General features: G+C 39.0%; 1 long non-coding RNA gene across 1 annotated transcript; it reads right to left on the bottom strand.

Moving 5' to 3' along the window:
• Positions 1-10264: 10264 nt before the first annotated feature.
• On the bottom strand, positions 10265-13709 carry LOC128786369 (uncharacterized). Its single transcript, XR_008430261.1, has 3 exons — positions 13658-13709; positions 11317-11415; positions 10265-10331 (listed from the first exon to the last, which is right to left on the bottom strand). It is a non-coding gene; the product is annotated as an uncharacterized LOC128786369 (long non-coding RNA).
• Between the last annotated feature and the right edge of the window lie 9040 nt (positions 13710-22749).

Consider the following 22749-nt stretch of genomic DNA (forward strand, 5'->3'; position numbering starts at 1 on the left):
TGAGGTGACTGAAAACATTGAAGAATTCTTTGAAGCTGGAAGTTTACTGTACAACTATGGTTAAATTACTGCTGTACAATTACTGCTTCATTTTAGATCCATTCTTACCCTGTATGTAACTTCAGCTGAAGAAGGCTTTCAGAGAGGGGACTTCTAGGATGACTCTGGAACAGCAGGTCACTCTCTATATAAAAAATAGCAAGGCACTGCAACAACTTATGTACTACAACTTATACTCTTTTCTGGAGCATGGTATTGATGTTTAAACCTCTTTAGGTATACACAAGGAGCATCAATGATCAGTATGTTCCATGCAGAGTGCCTTTCCTCATCTCTTATTCTAAAGTGGGTGAAACCCACTGGCTCAGGCACAATAAATAAGAGTGTACTATAACTGCCTGTTAATTAAAATACTCTTTCACTTGAAGTGCTAAAACACTATCTGGGCTCTGAAAATGCTTGATTTTATCCTTGCTAACAACTCCGTGAAGAATTTGCTTCAAATTTAAATGAGCCTATGCTTTCCTTTGGTATGAAGTTTTTGCCTGATCATATGACCTGTATTCTTCCACTGAGGTTTCTTCAGTTCCAGCTCTGCGCTGCTACACAGCTTCTCAACAGCTTCTTGAGGAGCTGCATGGTCTGACAGGGAGTGGACGCAGAGTTCTGAATAAACACAGTTTTTAAAAACTGCAGGAAATACCAGGGTAGTGCTCACATGAGGTCTAATTTATCCTCTGGTCACTTAATGCCGATAATGGAGGCCGATGATAGAGAGTGCATGCCCTGGGCTATACGCTGGTTCATTACACACACGTGGCTCCCTTTAAGTTTAATGTGAATTTAACGTACCAAGGAAAGAGAGGGCATACACTTCAGGGTGAGTGAACGCTCTCAAAACAGCTAATGAACTCCCACAATAAGGCCTGTTTCTAAGATAGTTCCAAAGACTGAATATCGATAGCTAAGCACTTTTATGATTGATACTTATGCATCAAGTGTTCCTCTCAATCAATAGTTCTTTATATCATTAACATCACTCTGAACATCAGGTGTGGGGAGCATTCCTGCTTTCAAGCCTAGTTTTTTTGTGCCACCTTCAAAGAGACGCCCAGTTCAGAAAAGCACTGAGGCACAGCACTTACAGGGCCTGCTGACCATCAATATTGCGCTTCTGGTCACCTTGGCTTTGCTACACCTCAGACTTCGGTGCAGGTGCCCCTCTGGGCCTCCCCAGTGGCTGAAGCCTGTGCTGGAGCCTGCTAAAAGTTTAATGTGCCAAGCGGACCCTCCCATGTGTCTCTCCTGGCCGCCCGTATGCGAGCGCCGCGGGGCCGCGCCGCTCCCAGCCGCACACGCTTCGCCAGCTTCGGCTGCCGAGCCAGACCCGCGCTCGCCTCTAAAAATAGCGCGGCTGAGCTATAAATAGCAGCGCCTGGAGCGGCTCCGGAGTGCCCCCGCCAACGCGGAGTGCCGCTGCTGCTGCGGGAGGAGAGCGCCCTCGGGAAGGGCTCCGAGGGCAGGGAGGATGGATGGATGGATGGATGGATGGATGGATGGATGGATGGATGGATGGATGGATGGATGGATGGATGGATGGATGGATGGATGGATGGATGGATGGATGGATGGATGGATGGATGGATGGATGGATGGATGGATGGATGGATGGATGGATGGATGGATGGATGGATGGGAGGGCGTGGATGGCCGCGGGGCAGCGAGCTGGGGGCGGGTACGGCCGGGGCAAAGTACGGCGCTCCTCCCCGGGCGGCCGCGGGCACGGGCGGATCCGCGGGTGCCGCTGTGCGGGGCCGGGACCGCGGCACCTCGACGGACCTCCCTCCTTCCCTCCTCCCCTGCCTCTCTCGTCCTGCGAGGTACCGCGGCTCCCCGGGCAGCTAAGGACGCGGAGCCAAAAGCAGGGCCCTTCCAAGGGGAGCCAGGTGACACCAGGCGCCATGGGCACCACGGGGACACAGCAGGCACTCCCTGAACACCGGGAATCCCCGCCCCCCGTGAGGCTGACAGAGCACAGGCACAGGTTGCCCGGTGAGCTGTCCGTCCTCCTAGGAGACATTCAAAAGCCACCCGGACACGGCTCTGGGCATCCAGTTCTGAGTGGCCCTGCTTGAGAAGGGGGTTGGACCAAATAACCTCCAGAGGTCCCTTGCTACCTCCAGTGCCTGTGATCCTCTGAAATCCTGTAGTCTCGCTTGGAAAAAGCAGAACTGAGGATTCTCCTTCACGTAAGGCTTCCAGGACTGTGCTAAAATTTTGTAAGAGCTTTCTAGTCTGGTGTGTTGCTGGTGCTTATGGCTTTGTGGTGAAGGTCTCTTAGGGCAAACTTTGATTGCAGCTAGCAGGCCTCCAGTGGAGAGCTGCCGGTGCCTTAAGAGAGCGAGCAGCAGGGAATTGCACTTAATACCTCCTCCTTTCACTTCTGACGTTCTTTCTGCAAGGAACAGCAGGGCTCCCCTACTATGCTGTATGATCTTGCTCTGTTAACTAATTTCACCTTGTAACAGGAATGCTCTTGCTTGCACAGGGAAAATAAAAATAAAAAGAAATAAAAATCTCATGTCAGTAAAGCCTGTTAGCTTCATAGTGCTGTAGTTTTAAACAATGTTGTTCTCTCCTACTGAATGCTCTGCTTGCTTTCTGATCTAACCAGTGCCTTGCACCACTTGAGAAGATAAGAGGGCACATAAGAATCAGAAGAATTTTCCCACACCACTGTAGGTCATTTACTGAGAAGAAGAGCTGAGTCTCCATGATGAAGCTAGCCAGTGTTCTGCTGTAGTAGTTAGTCAGTACCACCTTGCAAATGCTCATGCATCTGAAGATACTCAGACCTCCTTCATAGGGATTCATTGTAATCAGATACTTCTTTTTTCCCATTAATTGCTAGAAGAAAGTGCCTTTTTTCAGAAAATAAATTTAGTTGCAAAGGTCCAATACAGCCGCACATTTTGAAGAGTTCATTTTGTTAAGTCTTTAGCAGTCAACAAAGCCCCTACAGCCAAGCCCTCATGTTATTTGAAGAAACTACTTGAGTACACAGTTTTGGAATACAAGATAGAGGTGTCGCCTCTCTGTTGCTTTCACAAACATGCACATACCTGCCCGTATTTCTTCATACCTTCTGCTTGGAAACACTAGTGAGCTTCTAGAGGATCAAGTTGTTGAGGCCAATATCAACATCATAGTGGATTTTAATGGGAGCTGGAGTAGGAAGCAAATTTACAATTGTGATTAAAAGTCGCAGGTAAAATACACTTGCCCATTTACAATCATTACATATATTTTTAAGTGCTTTTTTGGGCCAGTTGTACAGGATAAAAATGGGAAACAGGTTTTATGGGGTATTTTTTCTCTCTACTGTTTTTTTAAAATTAATTACAAAGAAATAAAAATATGCAAAAAGGTGTCCTGATACTTCTGGAATAGCATAGAATGAAAAATATTTAAAAATTGCAACAATATAAAGAAGTTCCAATCTAAATAAATGAAATTATTATGAAGTTATAGAAACAAGTTCATTCATACACGAAGAGCTGTAGTTGCCAAAAAATGCAGAGTCCAAAGATCTTTTTTAAGACATTCCAAGGAATATACAGGTACAGCTAGGTAAATAGAGACTTCAAGATCTGGCTGGTGCTGGCAGCCTGATCCATTAGGATAATGAGAAAGTCTTAACTTTTTAAATTATTTACAATAGTTTGGCCCCATTCTGCATGGGAAGTGAATTCCTACTGAAAACTTTTATGTTTGTCACTCAGGAAAGACACATAAAAATATCATCCTTTTCATCCTGCAATAGTTGATAAGCCAAGATCTCATAAACGTATGATAACTTTTACCACGTATAATTCTCCCAAAATTTTGCTGGTCTCAGCCTTTGCTGAGTTTATCATTAATAGATGATAACATGTTTTCCCATGTCCTCCAATTCCATATTAACTTTGTGACAGTGCATCTTTAGATAATTTGCTTGTAAATAACGGGTTTAATTTTATCTCAGCACATTTAGACATCAGTAGCTGTCTTTAGTTCTTTAATTTAAAACTTTAAAGTTGTTAATTTGGCCTCATTAGTTGAAGTGTCACAGTCTACAGTTCACAGGAGTATTTGGAAAATTTTAAAATGCTGAGTTAATACTACTTGCCACTTCAGAGGAATTGAAACTCTTTCAAGGCAGCTGCTGAAGTGTTTGCTAGTAAAAATATGTATAGATAAATACTGAGATCTTGTTTCTTATCCTTTTAATTGTGTTTAAAGATGACACAAACTGATGTATCAACTACTCCATAGCAAATTCTAATAGACTTACTGGGAAGAATAATTAATCTCTTCCTTTATTCAGCAGGTAACTTCTGGGTGTTAGAAGATGTAGTATGAGGACAACAACAGATTAGGTTATGCATTCACTTGCTGAAGGGTTTTTTTCAGGTACTTCAAAAGCAGCATCCTGGTGGTAGGATGCTGAACTAGATGGACTACAGTTCTGATACAAAGGAACAATATTTTATTGATATATGTCACAGAAGCTCAGCTTCTTGAACAGACAGTGCTCCTACCTCAGTGCCTTGTACTAGCTCTGTAGTTATCCCCTGAATCATGCTTCATACAGCCTCACATGGGGTTTTTTTTTCCTTGGCATTTAGGAATAGAAGCATCACTGTTCCTGCTGTCCTTGTGCTAGAGGCTTTATGACTAGATGGAGCAGAGCTGTTTTATTGGCTTTTGGCCACCAGGAGCTTTTTGCATATGCTGAAGAAATTTCCAGTTTGCTGGAATTTCCAGTGCTTCATCCTCCTGTGTCATTGCTGTGGCCACACTTGTGGCTGATGGTGACTTTGCTTTGTGACACCTGACACTGCTTATGCCTCACCAATGCCAAAGGTGCTGGACTGAGCTTCCTGGCCACCCTGCCAAGTGCACAGCAGGCCCCTGACATGACATAAAGAAAATAAGAAGTTCCCAGTTCTTTCTTTCTCCTCTTCAGCCATCAGTCTGTTATTTCTATCTGGTGCAGCTGCTGCAGGAAGGGGCCATATTACCTCTGTGAACTGTGGAAACTTGTAGCTTACTGCTGTGAGCCAGCAGGTTTCAAATGGGAACTGCAGTTCCTTGTGAAGATCTTATGTTCAAGATGGTCACCTTTGACCTACCACATGGCACATCAGTGGTGGTTTACAGTTCTGGAGGTTGAAAAACGGAAAATAGAAATAATACTATAATACTATAATACTAAACAGCATGACTATTTAAAGGGATGAAATTATTTTCTTGTTGAAATCCTAACAAAATAAATTATAGACTTATTCATATATTTCATTCATGCAATATTGTAGTTTCAGCGATTGTTCTGAGCACTGGTTTTTTCTTACAATACTTTATGCCCGACAAAAAGAGGGAAAATTCAGCAATTTGTCACTGTATGGAACAGAAGTTAGCTTCAAAATTTCTTGCTTTGTCAGGCAGTAACATTCCAATGTCATGTCATGTAGAAACAGTCAAAGCATGTGCATGAGCAGAGGAAATTCAGTCAAGTAATGGAAAAAAATCTAAAACTCAAGGGAGAAGAGACAGCAATTACCAGCTGCTCTAGTTAAATATTTCTTTCTGTGCTCCTTTTAAATCTTTTGATTTAATTTCTTTTTTAAGGTACATTCTTAATTCTAAATTACTGTAGTTCACACATGTCCTGCCATACCTTGGCATGTCAGCATTAGGATAAAATTTATGGAATAGTTGTGTGAAGACCTGTTAATTAACAGTGAATTTGCTCTGATCTGTGGTAGGTTTTTTTTTCCTACTAGGCATTATTTCCAGTTTCAGCCTTTATAGGCAGGAGGAGATCAAATAGTAAATAAAACATACAAGACTAGTAGATTTGGGGTTTGTTCTGTTTGTAGGTCAGTGGCCCTGATGCATCCTGTGGCTTTATATTGCTTAAAACAATGGAGACATGTTATCAGCCAAGATATAATGACAGAAGAAACTGAGTCTGAATAGTTTTTTCTCATTTATAACTTACATTGTAAATAATATCATTTATAGGAAGGCTGTAAAGTGGCAAAACGCTTTTCCAGTGTAGCCCTGCATCTGACTAGAAGTTCATTTGGTCAGATATGTCTCCAGTACTGGCCATAAGTAGGTGTCTGGGAAAGTCTAAGAACATGACAAGAACACAATACTTTCCCTTTTTCCTTTCTCAGCCTTTTGGGGAAAAATAGCTTTCAATCTTTGGCTGACCAGTGTGGCGGACACATAAACCTCAGGGTTCTCCAACAGCACCTATCTCATGTTTCAGTGCTTGTTTGTACTTAAATTGTTTCTCATGACTTGCTGGCTGTGCTGGGGTAGTGCTTAAACATGGCAGATCAAGACTCATTTTGTGAGGCAGGTCTGCACAGAGTGCAGGACAACTATTGCACTGAGAAAGTTTAAACCTCTGGTTTAACTAGACAAAACAGATTGGAAAGGGAAAAAGTACACATCATAGTCTTTGATTCTCTAAGTTAGGCACTAATTATAAACATATTCCTAAAATCTGACAGGTAGTACATTGATGCAGTCACTACAGCAGAACCCTTCATAGCAATTTGAAGCTCAAGGAAATTTCCATTGCCACAGCATTTGACCTTCTTCACAGGGAATTGAGAGAAAATATTTGCTTGCTCTGGGGGAGAGCAGAGCATGCTGATGGGTGTACATCCTTGGCTGGGTGCTGCCACAGACCTCTCAGGCAGTAGAGAAAGGGATACTCCAAGGTCTAGACCATGTCCAAGGTGAGTCTTGGGCATTGATAGAAGGGAGAGACTGTATTGCAGTCAGTGTTCTAAAGTCAGTGTTCTCTCTCCTAAGAAGAAAAACAGATTTTTGGAAGAAACGGGGGAGATGGGGGCAGATGTGATGAATTTTCAAAGGAATCTAAAATCACTGAAGCAAAGTGCCAGCTGCAAGCTCATATCCATCAGCAGAGACAGCACAAATTTATTTATATCTTGATTTTACCTGCCCAGGAAGGGGCCATTTTTCTTGTTGATAAATATGAAGTGTTTCACTTACAGTGTGCTTATTTTAGAAACCCAAAAAAGTGTTCCTGCCTTTATTAAAATAACTACTTGACTGTGTTGCACTAAAATCCATGAGCTTCCACAGCATGGCTGTGTGCTTGAGAGGTAGCTCAGTTACTTTCTCAAGCAATCATGTAATTTGTGCTTCATCAACTACAGTTTATATATTAATGAATAGGCTCCTTGCTGTCAAGTTCTTTCATTTGGATGCTGTGTAAATGATAACAATTTGCAGATGAGCTCTGGCCCATGAGAAGCCCAATAGGAGTCATTCTTTATCCTGCAGGGCAAGAGCATAGGCTAATCAGTACTTGAGCAGCCCACAGATGTTTAATTGAGATAAAAGGACTGATACAATTAAGGTGCTCTTTCTATTTATTTCAGAATCTTGAAAGTGTTACTAGGAAATTATGTATCTGTCCTGGATGAAAAGAAATAATTGATCTGTATGCAGAAATGACATGTAGGGGTGAAAATGTCTGAGCAAGACATAAAAGGAAGACATCCTCCTAATATACATCACTAGTTATGCCATGTTCTCTTTTGCTAATGGCAAGAGATAGAAAATAAAGAGCAGACTAATAATTTTTCCACATGCTTTTATGGTTTTCTTATTATTTGTCGCCTGTTCTTATTTTTCTGCCTGTATAGACACCCAAACTGTAGCACCTCCCTTACACATCAAAGAAATTTCATGAAGGACTGCCTTGATCTTTCTTGCTTTCATCTGTCTCTCATTGCTTCTCCATGTTTTCTCTGTAGCTAGGTGGATACCACCCAGTGACAGCAAAGGCATTTGAAAAGGAGTGTCTTTGCTCTGTTGAGGGGCCTTGCAGCTGACAGGCACACTGCTAAAATTGGATCTCATGATCAGTGGGAGGATGGCCGGGGTTTGGGTTCATCCACATCTTCACAGGGGCTTGCTAAGGTATCACTTATGTAACTGTAACAGTTGCTTAATTTACCTCCAGCTCTTACAGTTAATCATGTGGTTTATGTTATTGGATAAATAAATACCACAAAATACAAATATCGTGTTTATCCCATACAAGTATGATAGGCTTTAGTAGAGGCAGTTGAGTGACAGGACTGTTCCAAAACTAAGAAAAAGAAATGGTGCCTTATTAGAATAAATATTAGAACCCCTCTGCTTGTGCCTTTACATTCTTTTTTCTTTTTTAATTGGTTGAATCTGGAGGGTCTGTCTCGATTCCCAGGTTCCAGAGATTTCAAATTTTCACATTTTTTAGCAATTTGTACCAGAGTGAGTCCCGAGAAGACCAGGGGATGGTCTCTCAGGGCTTCAAGACTCAGAGATTTGGCATAAAATGAGTTCTCAAAGGTCTCAGGTTTATGCTGCTCAGCAAGAAGGCCAAATGTAGTTCTGGGGTTCACAAGAGAGGATGTTCCTGCTACTTCCACAAAGCTGGTGGGTCTGGAAACAGGAAGTGTTGGACTGGCTGCAGACCCGACAGAGGGGAGATCATATGGTGTGACTGAATCCTGGGAGCCTCTGCTCTCTTGCAGCTGGCAGGATTCCTTGCAGACCTTAGTTATGAATTTAGAGAAACCCTGTTCTTTCTCTGCAAAATATTTCTGTTTTGACAAACCAATAAACAATGCCACAAAAAAATCCTATTTTTCTGGAAATCTTTGGATCAGCTTTAAAGTCCTGCATGAAAAATAGTCAAGCTGGGTTTGTTTTAATGTTCTGGATTAAGTTTGCAAATGCTACTTCCATAGCTGATGGCTGACAAGGGATCCAGGCTTCTGCAGGTATTGAGATGTGGACACAGAAGAGTAATTCCAGTCCACTAGGAAATTAATGTGGATTTTAGGATGCTGAAAAATAATGCATGTCTGTTAGTCAGGTCTGAATGCCAAATGCATATCTTAGACATTCTAGCTCTGCATTCCTGTGGATAAAGGTCCACTCCTTTTTACCCTAACTTGCTCTATCAATAGAAAATCCCCATTTCAAGCTTGAATGCCATTCTTAATAGTTATGACAAAATCTGTTTCTGTTTCAGAACTATTCTAAACTTTCCACATTCTCATCAGGGGAAATGGCCTCATATATGCCCAAATTTCTAGCCTACTGTAGTATGCGGAGATGAATTCTAAACTATGACTATGTGAAAGAGGATTTTTGTCAATAGAGAATAATAGTACAGAAGATTAGACTGATGTTAAAAACTGCACTTATCATTAACTTTTGTACTGAGAGCCAAATTTTTCAACACACAGAGCCCTCAAATCTGGGAGCTGATGCTGCTTAGCATCTTACTGGAGACAAGTACAAAGCTTTAGAATCAAATTCCTTGTTTTTGGAGAATGATCCTCTCACAGCAGCAAATGCTTAGCTGTATGTTTGAATCTATTTCATTGTAGATAATTTTAAATATTCAGAAAGAGTTGTTCTTATGTTGTCTGTGAATACCAATAGCAAGGTTATTTCTTATCCATGCATTGTAATTATTTAAAATGTGAAAAAAGGCATCTCTTTTTCTTCTAACTTCCATTCAGCACATTTACTATCACCTTTTTAGGTGTGCTGTGGTTTATATTCAATAGGTATAATTGCTTAGGTATGATACAAACCAATAGGCAAAGCATTTTAGCATCTGTCTGTCTGCTATAAAAATGACCTGATTTTTCTCATATGTAATTTACAGTCTGTGTCTCCTCTTGGATGTAAAATACCAAAGTATAATGCTAACCAACTGCACTGATTTATTATAATCCAGTAAAATTAAAGCAGTTTGGCACAAATGAAAGTTGCTGCTGCAGTGTTTCTGTAGGGAGACAGATTAAGGTGTTACAGAAATGCAGAGAACACAAAGAAATTGAAGACACTGTGTTGACAACAAAACAAATCATTAAATAGAAATGAGCCCCTGCTATATCTGGGTCTTGTTCCCTCACCTACTAAGTGCAAAGATCAGGGCTTAATTTATAGTTGGGTAAGTAAGTGTTGAGTGTGTGGTATGGATTCCCTACTGTGTCTTACACAGATTTAACAGAAGTGGTCATAAATCATGATGGATTAAAAAATTCCTCCATTCTGAAATTTAGAATGTCCTCCATTCTGAAATCCCAAAACACAACATTTTCTGTTGCAGTACCTGATTTTAAGCAGAGGTGAGGCAGAAGCTTTGCTCTCTCTCAGTCTGCTATGGCTCAAATTAAAAACTTCACAAAAATAAACACCATCTTTTCAAATGCTGTAGACTACTTGTTTTCATTCTAAGAAAAGGCAGAAATAAAAGCATATGAATCAGTACTGAGCTATTTTAAAGACAGTGCTAATGCATGGTTTTACAAAGTCTGTGTATAAAGATCACAGGACTTTGGCTTGTAAGGAACATTGACAAATAACTGTTGTTAAGAGACTGAACCTTTCACATTCAGAAATTCTACCAGACAGTTCCCTTGTTACACTATCAGACATTTTGCTCTGGAAAAGGGTGTTCATCATTCAACGTCTGATCTTGCAGTTACCTGAAGAATGTCGCCAGTGGCATCACCTTACCTACACTCTGCCTCCATGTGTGGTGTTGATCATCCCAAGAAATCTTCAGAACCTGAATTATCATTTGATCAGTTTTCAAAATACTTCTTGCCAAAACAATTTCCTTTATCCATGGCTTTCTATTGGGAAAGACACCATTCCTTGGAGATTGTAGGGCTCCCTAAGTCAAACATGGCTGCAGCTACAAAATCTATGCAGTTTCTTCTCATTAGAATGAAAATTCTGCATATTTCAACAAAGTTAAAATAGATGTCCTGAGGTTTTTTCATAGGTCTGATACTCAGAAAATCAAGTTGCATTTCTTTGCCATTAAATCTTTTCATGTCGTTACAATGAACAAAGCCAGCTTTTTCAGCCCCCACAACAGAGACAATATTTTTTCTTCCCCCTAACTGCTATTTATCTTGTTTGCAAACTTCAGTTATAAACTTCTTGGGTCTGTTAATGAGTGCCTGACTGTTTGTACAGAGCCTGGGACAGGGATCTGATTGAGACTTCAGGAAGTCACCAGAGTTCAAACAACAGCAGTAACATTCTGGTATGAGTCAACTGCTGAAAATGCTCCTGTAAGGGACTGGTTAATTAAAGGTCTGCCATTACTGGGACTTTGTTCCATCACAACAACTGTTTAGTGCCTGAATCATGGGTTACATGTAGCATGCTCTTATTAAAAAAAATATACTTTTGCCAAAGACTTACAATTTTTGATACATGCTCCTTCCATTTTATCTGTTCTCACTCAGAGCAGTTTCCCACTGATGTTTTTCTGCTTCAGATAATCCTAGAGTCATTGTTGAGCTGAAGTGGTAGGATTGGACACAAGAAGATAAAGGATTACTTTGTCCTAAAGTTGCACATGGATAAGACCTCTTTTCAATATAATATCCTTCTATCTTTCATGCTTTTCAAAGATGTTAGACATTAAAAAGATAGCCAAAAGAAGCAAAGATTATGCCAGAGATAATTTATATTTCAAAATAAAGTATCAAAATTATTAGTAGTAATATATGAGATGTAGCTAGACTAATTTGTTTTTAAATCTTTAGCCAATATATATGAAGCTATGATTAAGTTCCACTATTTTCCAAAACATTACTAAAAATACTTAAGGAATACAACTAAATAAATAGCATTTAAAAAACCCCAAATATTTTGATGTGTTACCTTGGATTTGAGAGCAGTAACTTCCTTTGCCCATATCCTGTTGTGACTACAGAAGGATGTTTTCAAAAGACAAAAAAAAAAAAAAAAAAAAAAAAAACCAAACAAAAAAAAAACCACCTGACCTTTTGATGATTTTATTAACTTAGGGACCCATGACAATTAGAAATATGAGCACAGAGGAAAAGTAATAAAGTTTACTCTGCTCTCATTTATTTAATAATATTTTTATTTTATGTCTAAGGTGGCAGAGAATCTGATAGGAAAAAAAAATAAAAAGCACTGCTCATAATCTTTCCAGCCTTTGTTTTCTCAGAACATTGCCTAATGCTCTCTGTTACCTGCATCCTTTTACCTTTAAGAAGGCCATTCCAGACAGGTGATTTTGTTAAAAACTAAGCTCCCAGTGTGAGGCCTGCATTTCAGAACCAGTTGAAAGTGCACTCTCTGAAAGAAACTGCCTCTTTTTCAGGTGTCGTCAAATAAAGGTCTAAAACCTGACTAAAGTCTCTGCCCTTAGATTTTGCTTAAAGGTGTAAACATATGGTTAGTGAACTTGCAGCAATGCCTTTGAAACCAAAAGTTATTCTGAAATATGTATATGAGGACAAAATAAAAGGTTTCATTGTTTAAGGGACAGATACCCTGGTTCCGCCCCCAAATTATGACGTTGCCTTGAAACCAAAGAAAGAATTTTATTGATTTTTCCAGTTCTGATGACACTTGGTGTGTCCTTTGACATTCAGGATCATCTCTAAGGAGATATTTCCTTTACAACTGTCAAATCAAATCAGGCAAATCCAAGTTCACAATTAAGCAACTTCTGCTGCCAGACAACTCTTTGGAGTATAAAGCTACTGAGCACCAGGTTCCTGTATGCCAGTTGACTTATCTGCTTAAGAAGCATGGAATTTTATGTGTGGGTTTAAAGTGATAAGATTTATCTGGTGGAGAAGATTATGTATGCACATTGCAGTGCTACTGGCTTGCTTCACATTAATGAGGAGTAGGTTTAAGATGAATCAAAATCATCTTTAAACTGAAGACAGTCTATATTAGAGTTAAAATTATTGCTGGATCTTTTGCATATCAACAAACAGTTTCACTAAGATGAAAGTAAGTTAAAAATGAGGACTGAAGTTTAGTCTCCATGATCAGACTTGCAAATTAAGGTACCAGCTTTTCCTTGATTTTAGTGGGGAATTAGAAACATGATTGGGTTGAAAACCATACCACTGGACCGGTAGGGACTGAAATCTTTTGGATTTCCTATGAGCCTGTGTCAGTCTGACTCCTGTGAACTTATGTGGCTTTGGAAATTGAGACTTGGCCCTTTCAACTGTTAAATTTTACCTGTTAGCTGTAAAATTTACCCTGTTACTTGTCTGACATAAATACATCTGTCAGCAGTGCAACATTTCTTCATAAAATAGGTAGAGTTCTGCGTATGTAGAATTTGTCTTCTTGCAACCTGCCCTTAATTCAAAATGAGTGGGTACTTGTTTGCTTTCTTTGCTGTGTTGGGTCTGTCTTTTCTAGGTCTGGCTTCTGTGATGTAAGCCTATACTATTTTGTGGAGTATCTGTAGAAAATCTTCAATGCTATGCTTTTTTCCCCCACATGCAGCACAGTAACAGACTGAACTACTCCTTCTTCTGCCTTGAAGATATTTAGCAGAGATGATCTTTCAGATTGCAAAATATGTGACCTTTGCACAATGCCATGGCTCATTTTTGTGGCCTGTAGAAAATTGCCCTGCTAATAGAGAATTTTCTCTCAAAGGTTCTGGTCTAAAGGGTCCTATTAACTGAGAGGGATTAAACCAAACAGAAGAAATCTGGCAGGGAAAGTAAATTCTAAAGTTCCAGCCTTTCCATACCTGTATCAGTTGCAATGTGGCATTCTGGCCAGGAGACAATTCTTCAGTAATTCCCATAAGGATCTGCAGAAAGATAATCATAATTCTTAATGTTTTCATTAATACATAACCAATACATTTTCCTTCCTTGCCAAGGGTCCCAGATAACAATGGTGCCTACATACTCCTTGATGCGACCTTTCAGAGGACACATGAGTCTCAAAAGTAGCCGTAAGTATTCACATTATTACTTGAAAAGTGACTAAGCACACCAAATTTGAAATAACAGCTTAAATATTATGACAGTATTAAAAATACATATATTATGATTGAAATAATGTTAAGTAGCTAAGTCCTTCTAGTATCTGCTCTATATCTCACTGTCTTAATTTAGACAAACAGCATTCCTGTTCAGGATGTTTGCCAAGCACGTGTGGAAGAACTGCTGAAAGCTGTTCTGCCTTAAACTTCCCTTCTCAGAAATGCTGTTCCACTGTACCTTCTCCAAGTCCATATACCCTCTTGTAGGAATTAACAGTTAGCAGTGGTATAAACTCTTTTCAGTATAGCAGGTCTGCGGTTATATTAGTCTTTAAAGAGTAAAATAATTGACATGTTACAGAGAACAGACTTTTACCCGAGTAAAAAGCAAAAAGCAGTGGCTTTGAATCAGTAGTCTGGTGAGAAGCAAAGTCACCTCCTGTGTTTTTCAGAAGCCTGTTTTTGGTTTTCAGCTACATGGAAAAGGCATGTTTTATCACTGTCATTGTGCATCAGTCAAACTTTAATACTGCTATGACTGGATTTATGGTATGACATTATACCTCTAGATATGATATATTCTCCAGACATGATCTGCAGAGGTAATCTCTTGCAATTCAATCAGTGGAAACTAGGTAAATTAGTCATCACACAAGTACACATTCAGGACTATAATAAATTTCTAGGAAAGTAATTATAAACTTGGAAATAAAAAAGAGGCACCGTTGAGAGGCTTGTCACTGTTCTTTATTATTCGTTCTTGGGTCCTGGTTTCCTGGAGATCTTTCCTCATGTGTAGAAACAAAATATAAATGTATTGGAAGTATAATTGTCCTCTGAGTTTGGAAAGATTTCCAAAAGCAGGCAACTTTCTGTACATATATCTGTGCTCATATATAGAAAATGTTGAAACTCTGAAATGCTGAAAACTTGGATCAAGCAATTTACTGAATGTTGCAGCAAATGAGATCTGTGTAAGGCAGCACAAAATACAGAACTTGGATTCTGTTCAAAAATGGGCTTAAGAACATTGCCTGTCTTGCCAGCACACAAAAGGGCTGTTTCAATTTGACTTGACGTGTGTTTGCACCATCAGCAGAGCCTCTTAACAGGGCTACTTAAAATTCCCAGTAGATTTCAATTTCTCATTTGCTTCAATTTGAAGTTGCTCAAAGAAAGCATAAGAAAAAATTGTTTGAAAGTGTAAACTTTCCAGTGAGCTCAAATAGGATGGCCCTCTGTAACAGTGGGAAATACTTACACCCCTTAAGTCTCCCCATCTCATTGTTTTTACCCTTAAAGCCTGTTCTTTGAGAAAGGGATGTGCTTTTTCATGTCCTCTCTTCAGAGAGATTGAGACACAAAAACACAGAATAACTTGCCAAAGTTCAACAGAAAGTCTCTGGTGAAGAAAGGAATTTGCTTTTTTTTCCCTTTCCTTACATAGGAATAACCACAATGTTGCTTATTGCACAATGTCAGTAATTTTCTGGACACAGCATAGAGTTAGATTTTATGAAAGACAAAAATTAGATTAAACTACTAGTGCCTTTTATATCTTTAGCATTTCAAATTTGGAGCAGTTATTCATTTTGAGAAGAATGTTCTTTTTATAAATGGATTTTCCCTCCCTTTTTAATCTTTGGATATTTTTTACCTTATCACTTCATTCTTCTGCCATGCTTTTTCACTGAATATATTGAAATCAGCTTGTCACTGCCAATCAGGGGAAGTTTTGGTGCATTTACCAAAATACTTTTTTCTTTCCCTTAATTACAAGAGCCTCTAGCTGCTGTGATTTAGGACTTTGCCATTCCTTGAACTCAAGAGAACCACCCCATTTTAAACCAGCTAGGGACAGTGCTGGATGTTACTGAAGAGCTTGTTCCAGTTGTTTTTGCCAGCAGGAGGTTACAGCACAGCTGGCAAAATTAATGAAAAACAATTATTTTTAGAAGTTTTGGAGTGAACAATTACAGGTCTCTAGCTTTAAAACAGAATAGTACTGATTTTAACTATTTTATTTCTTTATTATGGCATTGACACCCAAGAGTGGTTTCCATTAATAAAATTGGACATGTAAAGATTCATGATTAGAAAGATTTTCAGCTTTGTATTTGTCTGCTTCAGGCATCAGATTCCATTGTGGTGCCTGTACTATCATGCTCAATTTAATTAAGACAAGAGGTAAATGCAGTTTTCCCAGAATGCTGCACCAAGTTCTCCATACTTCATAGCAAACATGGAGTCAGCATTTCTGCTGATGTCTCTACACCTGCTTGTGTGCTGGTAGAACCACTCTGGCTGTGCCTGTGTGTTCCTTGCACAATCAGAATGGGTGACCCTGGAGCTGGACAGCCCCTTTCTGCCAAGGTGTCCTTGAACTGGTAATAATTGGCATTGACTCCATGATTCACAGAAGGTTGATCTATCTCTTTATCATATATATCATTATTAAGAAATTCATTGCTTTTATAGACAGTTACGATATACTTGGACTTAATTGGTCCTCCAATCCAAACACTATCACTATTGGCTAATTAAGAAATTACCCTTTGGTAAACAAATTTCTATAACACATTCCACATGTTCACAATAACAGCTGCAGTAAGTGAAATTAAGAATTGTTTTTCATTCTTTTCTCTGATCTTCTCATAGCCTTCTCCAGAAAGGCATGGGAAAGTTATGTGTTGCTCTCTGTGGCCAGAGAGTTGTTGCCACACCTTTCTTCAGCTGGTCATGTTAGGATGTACTGCTGCTCCTGGACCAGCTGTTGAAATCAAGCCTTCATGTCAATGCCCTTCTGGTAGACTTAGAGTCACTTGCAGGAATACCTCAAGGAATAATACTAAGTGAAGCAACAAATACAGCATCAGGTGTCCTGTCCTGTTCTTTCTTATGGTGCTTCTTCAAAAGTTGACACTATAAATTGAATTTATTCAAGCTCCTTGGCAGTGAAAAGCAGTTTGTATCACTGGCTCACTTTGGTAGGCAAGAGATAAGAAAAAGCAACACAGCAAGGATGCAGCCAAACTGACATTAGAAGGATTGATTCCCAGACTCTCAACCCGAGGTCTCCTATTCTTTCAAAACACAATAAAAGCTATGAAACAAAGTTATTAGCTTAAATTGTACACTGGAGACATGGACAATGAAACAATCATTTATTTTGTTGGCTCAGAAAACCAAATCTAGATAGGGTTGGATGGACTGATTATCTCAGTGTAAGGGTCATTCTGGGTCTGTAGATGGAAAGTCAGGCACATTAGGTTTCTGATCTCCAGTATTCTGTTGATTTTTTTAATACTTTGTGCTCATAACTTTCCACCTACAAATCCTGTCAGGAATTTAGAGGGTTTTGAGACAGAAATAATTTTTTGTTTGGAAGCAGGTTGGAAGAAAATTAACTATCTTAGCCACACTGACAGGTTAAAAATTATGAGTAAATGCTTATCCACTTCTTAACTTCTTTTTCTGGGTTAATGAACTTAGATCAGACACAGAAACATTTTTTTTTCTGAATCTGGGAAGTCTGGCACATTAGAGATTCAGAGGGTTGTCATGGTCAGTCTGTGTGTAACACAGTTCAATTCTATGATCTGGTTCCTCTTCTGGCCGACTTCTGTCCTTGTCTGTATCCAGTCCATTTACCTAATTACAGAGTGCTCAAGTTAGGTCTGGTATCATCAAGAGGTGAGATATCAACGTGCATTTTTCAGTACCTTGTAATATTATTGAATAATACTATTGGCATTAATAATAGTATCAATGCTCTCTACTGATATTTAATATTCTCTAGTATTAAATCTTTCAGAAGGAAAATGCTTTTTATTTTAACAGATATTAAACAGTGAGATCCTCTGTTATTCTCCAGAGTTCAACAATATCAAAGGCTCATGCATTTGCCATAATTCTCAGGTACTCAAAAACATGGAAACTGGGAATAATCTGCCACATGTTCATGTTAATTTCTGTGCTATTCTTACTTTTTGAAATAAAAGAATGAATACTGACTTGATGTTATTGTAAGCAGGAGAGAATAAACATTACAGTATTTTCAGAACTATTATTATCTGAGACATTGCTTGTTCCACTGAATAAACTTAGATTTTTTCCTCTCGCAGCTTTTTCTCCTGGACCTTCCTGCAAGCTCTCTGATCAGTACATCATTCAAGACCACATGGCTGCTCATTTGAAGAAATTGATGTCTGCTGAAGGTGAGTACAGTCTTTAATTATGACAATATCTATGTAGGTAAAAGGTGAAATCAGAGTCAAGGATATGTTGCTTGCCCTTATTTTTGGTTGACTGCTGAATTTCTTCCCCTTTCTTTCCTCCCTCTCTCTGTCACTAACTCAACAGGAGTAGGAGGATTTAAAAGTGAGGCATAAAATGATGTGCCCTAAGAGATATGTAGAACACTCAACTGGAACTGTAACCTTGTCTTGGGAGAAGCTTGGGAGAATTCTTACTGTTGAAAGATGTAAAGTCTATGGTGAGAAACTGTTCCACGAAATGACAAGTTCATGTTAGGAAGAGGAATATTATTTAATTCCCCTGTATTATTTTACTCATAGTTTCTGTTTAGGTGTATAGGTGTTTAGGCAGTTTCTGTTTCTGTTTAGTTGTTAGGCAGTGGACTAATAGGAAAGGTAAAATGAGAACTAGGGCAGGTATTTGTTTAAGTGAGAGAAACCACTGAAGAGTAACAGTGGGGTTGCAGCTTTTGATGTTTAGAAAGTATCAGTCCTAAGTAACCTAGAGGGAAGTTCCACTAACCACATGCAGTCATGTTCCTGAGGGTGCTTCAAATGCTCTCCTTACTGCAAATAGCCACAAACGACTAGAAAGAAAATTCAGAATTTGAAAAAAAAAAATGTCCTCTCAATTGTCTGGAGCTGTGTAAACTTCCAGGTGCTTCAGGTGCAGATGAAACAGGTGGAGTTGAATGGCTATAGCTGTAATTAGGTTCCTGCAAGACTTCCAGCCCTTGGGCTCCAAAGGCTTTCTGTCTGACCAAAAAATTCACTGATCACATGCAGTGAGTTTTATAATAACACAGAACTTTTTTTTTTTTTTTTTTAACCAGGAGACCAATCGTTTTGTAAATTTGCAGTGCCAAAAGCTTTATCTTAAACTGCCTTGCTCAAATACAGTGCATCTTTTCATTGTGGTGTTGGAATCACTCTTTGAAAGTTTCATGACCTCCACCATGCTACAGGTCATGACCATCCCACTCGTATTAGGAGGTGGAAGCTGGATTGCTGCTGTGTACTTTCATACACAAGTGACTTTCACTTTTTCATGGCTAATGTCACAGAAACAGTGAACTCTAGGAACTGTGGAATTCACATCCTAGAGCTTTACTTATAAATATACGGAAGCATCAGGACTAATTAAGAGCAGCAAACACTGCCATATATAATTGAAATTTTATTCTCAACTGGTGAAGTCTAAATGAGGGAGTGATGTTCAAAAAATAAAAGGAAAGTAACAGAAGTGTTTTGCAGCCTTTTTGTCAATTACATTCTTACAGCTCAGAAGAAACTACACAAAAGATATTCTTAGTATAAAAGGAGCCAAGTGCTTTGTTCCCAAGCAGGTTTCAATTCTTTTTTCAAATGTCAGTCCTGCTCCTCTGCAGTAGAATTCAGTCAATCTGGAAAGAGCTCCTCACAGTAGGTGCTAATCAAAATTTCCAGTGGCTAGAATTTCTAATTCTTAGGTGTTTCACAATCTGAATTTACAGTTCTTAAAAGTCAGATTTGGAACCTTTAATCTTAAAACACTTATTTTACTTTTTATAGTGCTTCATCAATCACACAGATTTTCCTTGTAGAGCCAACTTTTGAATACATATCAAAACCTGCAATATTGCAAGGATATCAAGGTTCTCTTCTGTACATACATGATGCTGTGAAATGCTGATTTGCCACCTGCTCTGTACAGCTTTACAAGAGATTATAGAATTTTGTGCCTCTGAATAATCTGGTCAGGGTATAAAGGTCTTCTCCAGTATCCTTCTGAATATTCTCCAATCCTTTTGAAATGCATCTGCTTTTTAAACTACAACTTGTTTGGCCTCACTCCAGACAGTGGCCAGCCCCGTGTGTTTAAAACATTTGAGCACTTGTACAAACTACAATTTACTTTGACATTTGGCAGTAATCACAAAAGTAAAAGATGGAAATTAAGTCAGTGTCCTTCAAATGCAACTGGAATACTGAGCTTCTAGGAGATTGCTTTTCCCTCTACAGTCAAAAATACTATTTCCTTGTGCACCTCAGTTATATCCTGGGATATGCAATCTGACATAGAGCTCCTTACCACCCTTAACATCTCCTGTATGGACATAGGACCTAATGAAGGCTGTGGAATGCTTGATTCCTCAAAGCTTACTCCATTTAATCTTTTACAATGAAAACCAAATTACCACATAACAGAAAATGTGGTGTGCGAAACTGTCTGTAATTGCACAGTGGAATAGCTCCTTTTGCTAGGAAGACAATGAGAAACTGATGATCTTGAGCCTCAGGACATCTTGAATCACATCTTGGAGCTGTTTCCCCTCTCTGTTAGCAGCTGCATACTCATCCATGAAATATTAACTTTCTGGAGAGCAGTAAATGCCAATACAAAATTAGTACACCTTTTCTTAAACTGTAAATTAAAATAAAGCTTAATAAATTTAGCCATACTGGCTCTAATTTCTATACATAAGGAGACATGGGTGAAAGCCACAAAAATCAGATCCAGATTAGATACTGAACCAGTAACAGCACTGATGAGGTACTGATCTTATGCTTTTATGCAGATAGAGACAAGGGGTCAAATCCTCAAATACTATCAGTGCAGCTGTACTTGGTCTAACTCAACTAATTTCATAGCATTTTTTTTCAAAGCATAATTTTAATCTATGCCAGATTTTGATAACTGACCAAGGACAAAGATAACAGAAGAAGATGGTGTTCATCAGTAGGGGAAAATTAGGATTTGGTGGTCAGTAGATCTGCATTATTTATTAATAATGCTAATATTATGCAGTCTGGTACTATATTCCCATAGGGAATTCAAAACCTTAAGATTATCAGTTTAATCTCTACCCATTTTTCTATGATTATTTGTGATGTCAATGTTTCATTGGACTGAACCAACTTTTTGTTAATACAGCTGCTGTTGATTCATCTGCACCAAAGAGTTTGCATACCAGTGTTAAATGTGAGTAATTTTATTTGGGTTTGTTTTGAAAATAGGTCTGCCTTCATTTGTTTAGTTTGGAAACACTTGTATTTTATGGTAAAGGTGCTCTGAAAAGGCATATATATGTGCCAGAAATATGCATCCTCAGGGTTAAGATAATAGTATCTGGTATCTAATCTAGTATCTAACTTAATTGTATCCAGCACTTTGTTCCTGTTTGCACAGATACAAGCTAACCTGCAGAGTGTGGGACTTGCTGAAACACCTACTGCAAGCAAGGCTGTTGGAGTCATAAATTACTGTAGTTTTCCAGTCCAAACTCAGGCCACTGGCCCTTTGAATTCCTTGCTATTCCACGCTGCGTTTTTCATTCCCCTAGCTGCTCCGTGTCTCTGTGGACATTGGGCACACGACCGCTGAAACAGGTTTTGAGGAATAAATGGGGCTTTGGTAAGAGAACGTTGTACTGCACCTTAACGCCACCTCTTGGCTGAAGCCTGCAGGATCCAATGTCAAGGCAGAGTCTCTCCTGCCCTTCCCTTTTCGATAGGAAGGAAGATTGATGAAAAGGAACCCGTTCATACATTTCCCTGGAAACACCACCTTCACTTTGGAATGAGTTTGGTTTCCCTCATTCACCGGGTTGTGAGGCATATTCTTCTTATCTCTATCTTATCTTTCTCTGATAATTACATACAAGGCAGGACACACACTTCCTACACTGTTTTAAAATGAAATTCAAAAAGCTGGGAAAATGGAAGCTCCAATTTTTCCGCAGTACATGCATAGCAGGAACCATGTATGTGAGACCTGCAGAGGCCCGTTGCTCTGAGCAGGGCATAACACACTCAGAAGCAAAGATAGCTCAGAAGCAATGGTGAGATGCAGTTGTCCCAGCAAGATACACACAAGTCAAGAAGGCAAACATAACCCTTGCCCACAAAGAGTCAGAAAAATGTATCGTATGAGATCCTTATTAGACAAGAGCAAGAGAACAAGTTCAAGATCATAACACATTACAATCAAAACTTCCTTAACTTTGTCTTTTAACTCCTCATGCTCAGCAGTATCTTCCTTTTTTTCTCAGAGCTGTCTTTTATATAATAATTTTAAGATTATTATTTTATATTAATCCCTTTAATAGCGATTGAACGGTGCACTAATAATAGAAAGAAATGCCACAGAAAGTTATCTGAGAATATTAGTTTGACAGAGAGGTGATCCTGACATAGAAGTGCATAAGGAGTAGAATCTCACCTCCTTGAGAATATCAAGAGGACACAGAGTTTGTTCAGCTGGGTTTGCCACAGTAACAAGTGTTCCTAGATGATATATCAGAGGGAAACATTATCTGTGCTTCTTAAAATGCTTTCTTGGGAAGATACTTATCATCTAAGCAGAATCAAATTGGTTTGTGCAGTTTTTGTTAATTTAGATGCCCACACTGAGTACAAGGTGCCTGATGGTGATAGGAGCCACAACGTGATACTCCCAGTCACCAAAAGTGAGGACCCAATATAATTTTTGTCAGTAGCCCACTGGGGAGATTGAAATCACCTGTGTAATTTTATATTTATCTTCACTAAAAGATACTATATATGAGCTAAGTCCTTTTTCTGACAGTTTAGCTGCAGAAATGTCTGTCTCACCAA

This window comes from Vidua chalybeata, chromosome 3 (assembly GCF_026979565.1).
Source record: "Vidua chalybeata isolate OUT-0048 chromosome 3, bVidCha1 merged haplotype, whole genome shotgun sequence".
Classification (NCBI taxonomy): domain Eukaryota; kingdom Metazoa; phylum Chordata; class Aves; order Passeriformes; family Viduidae; genus Vidua; species Vidua chalybeata.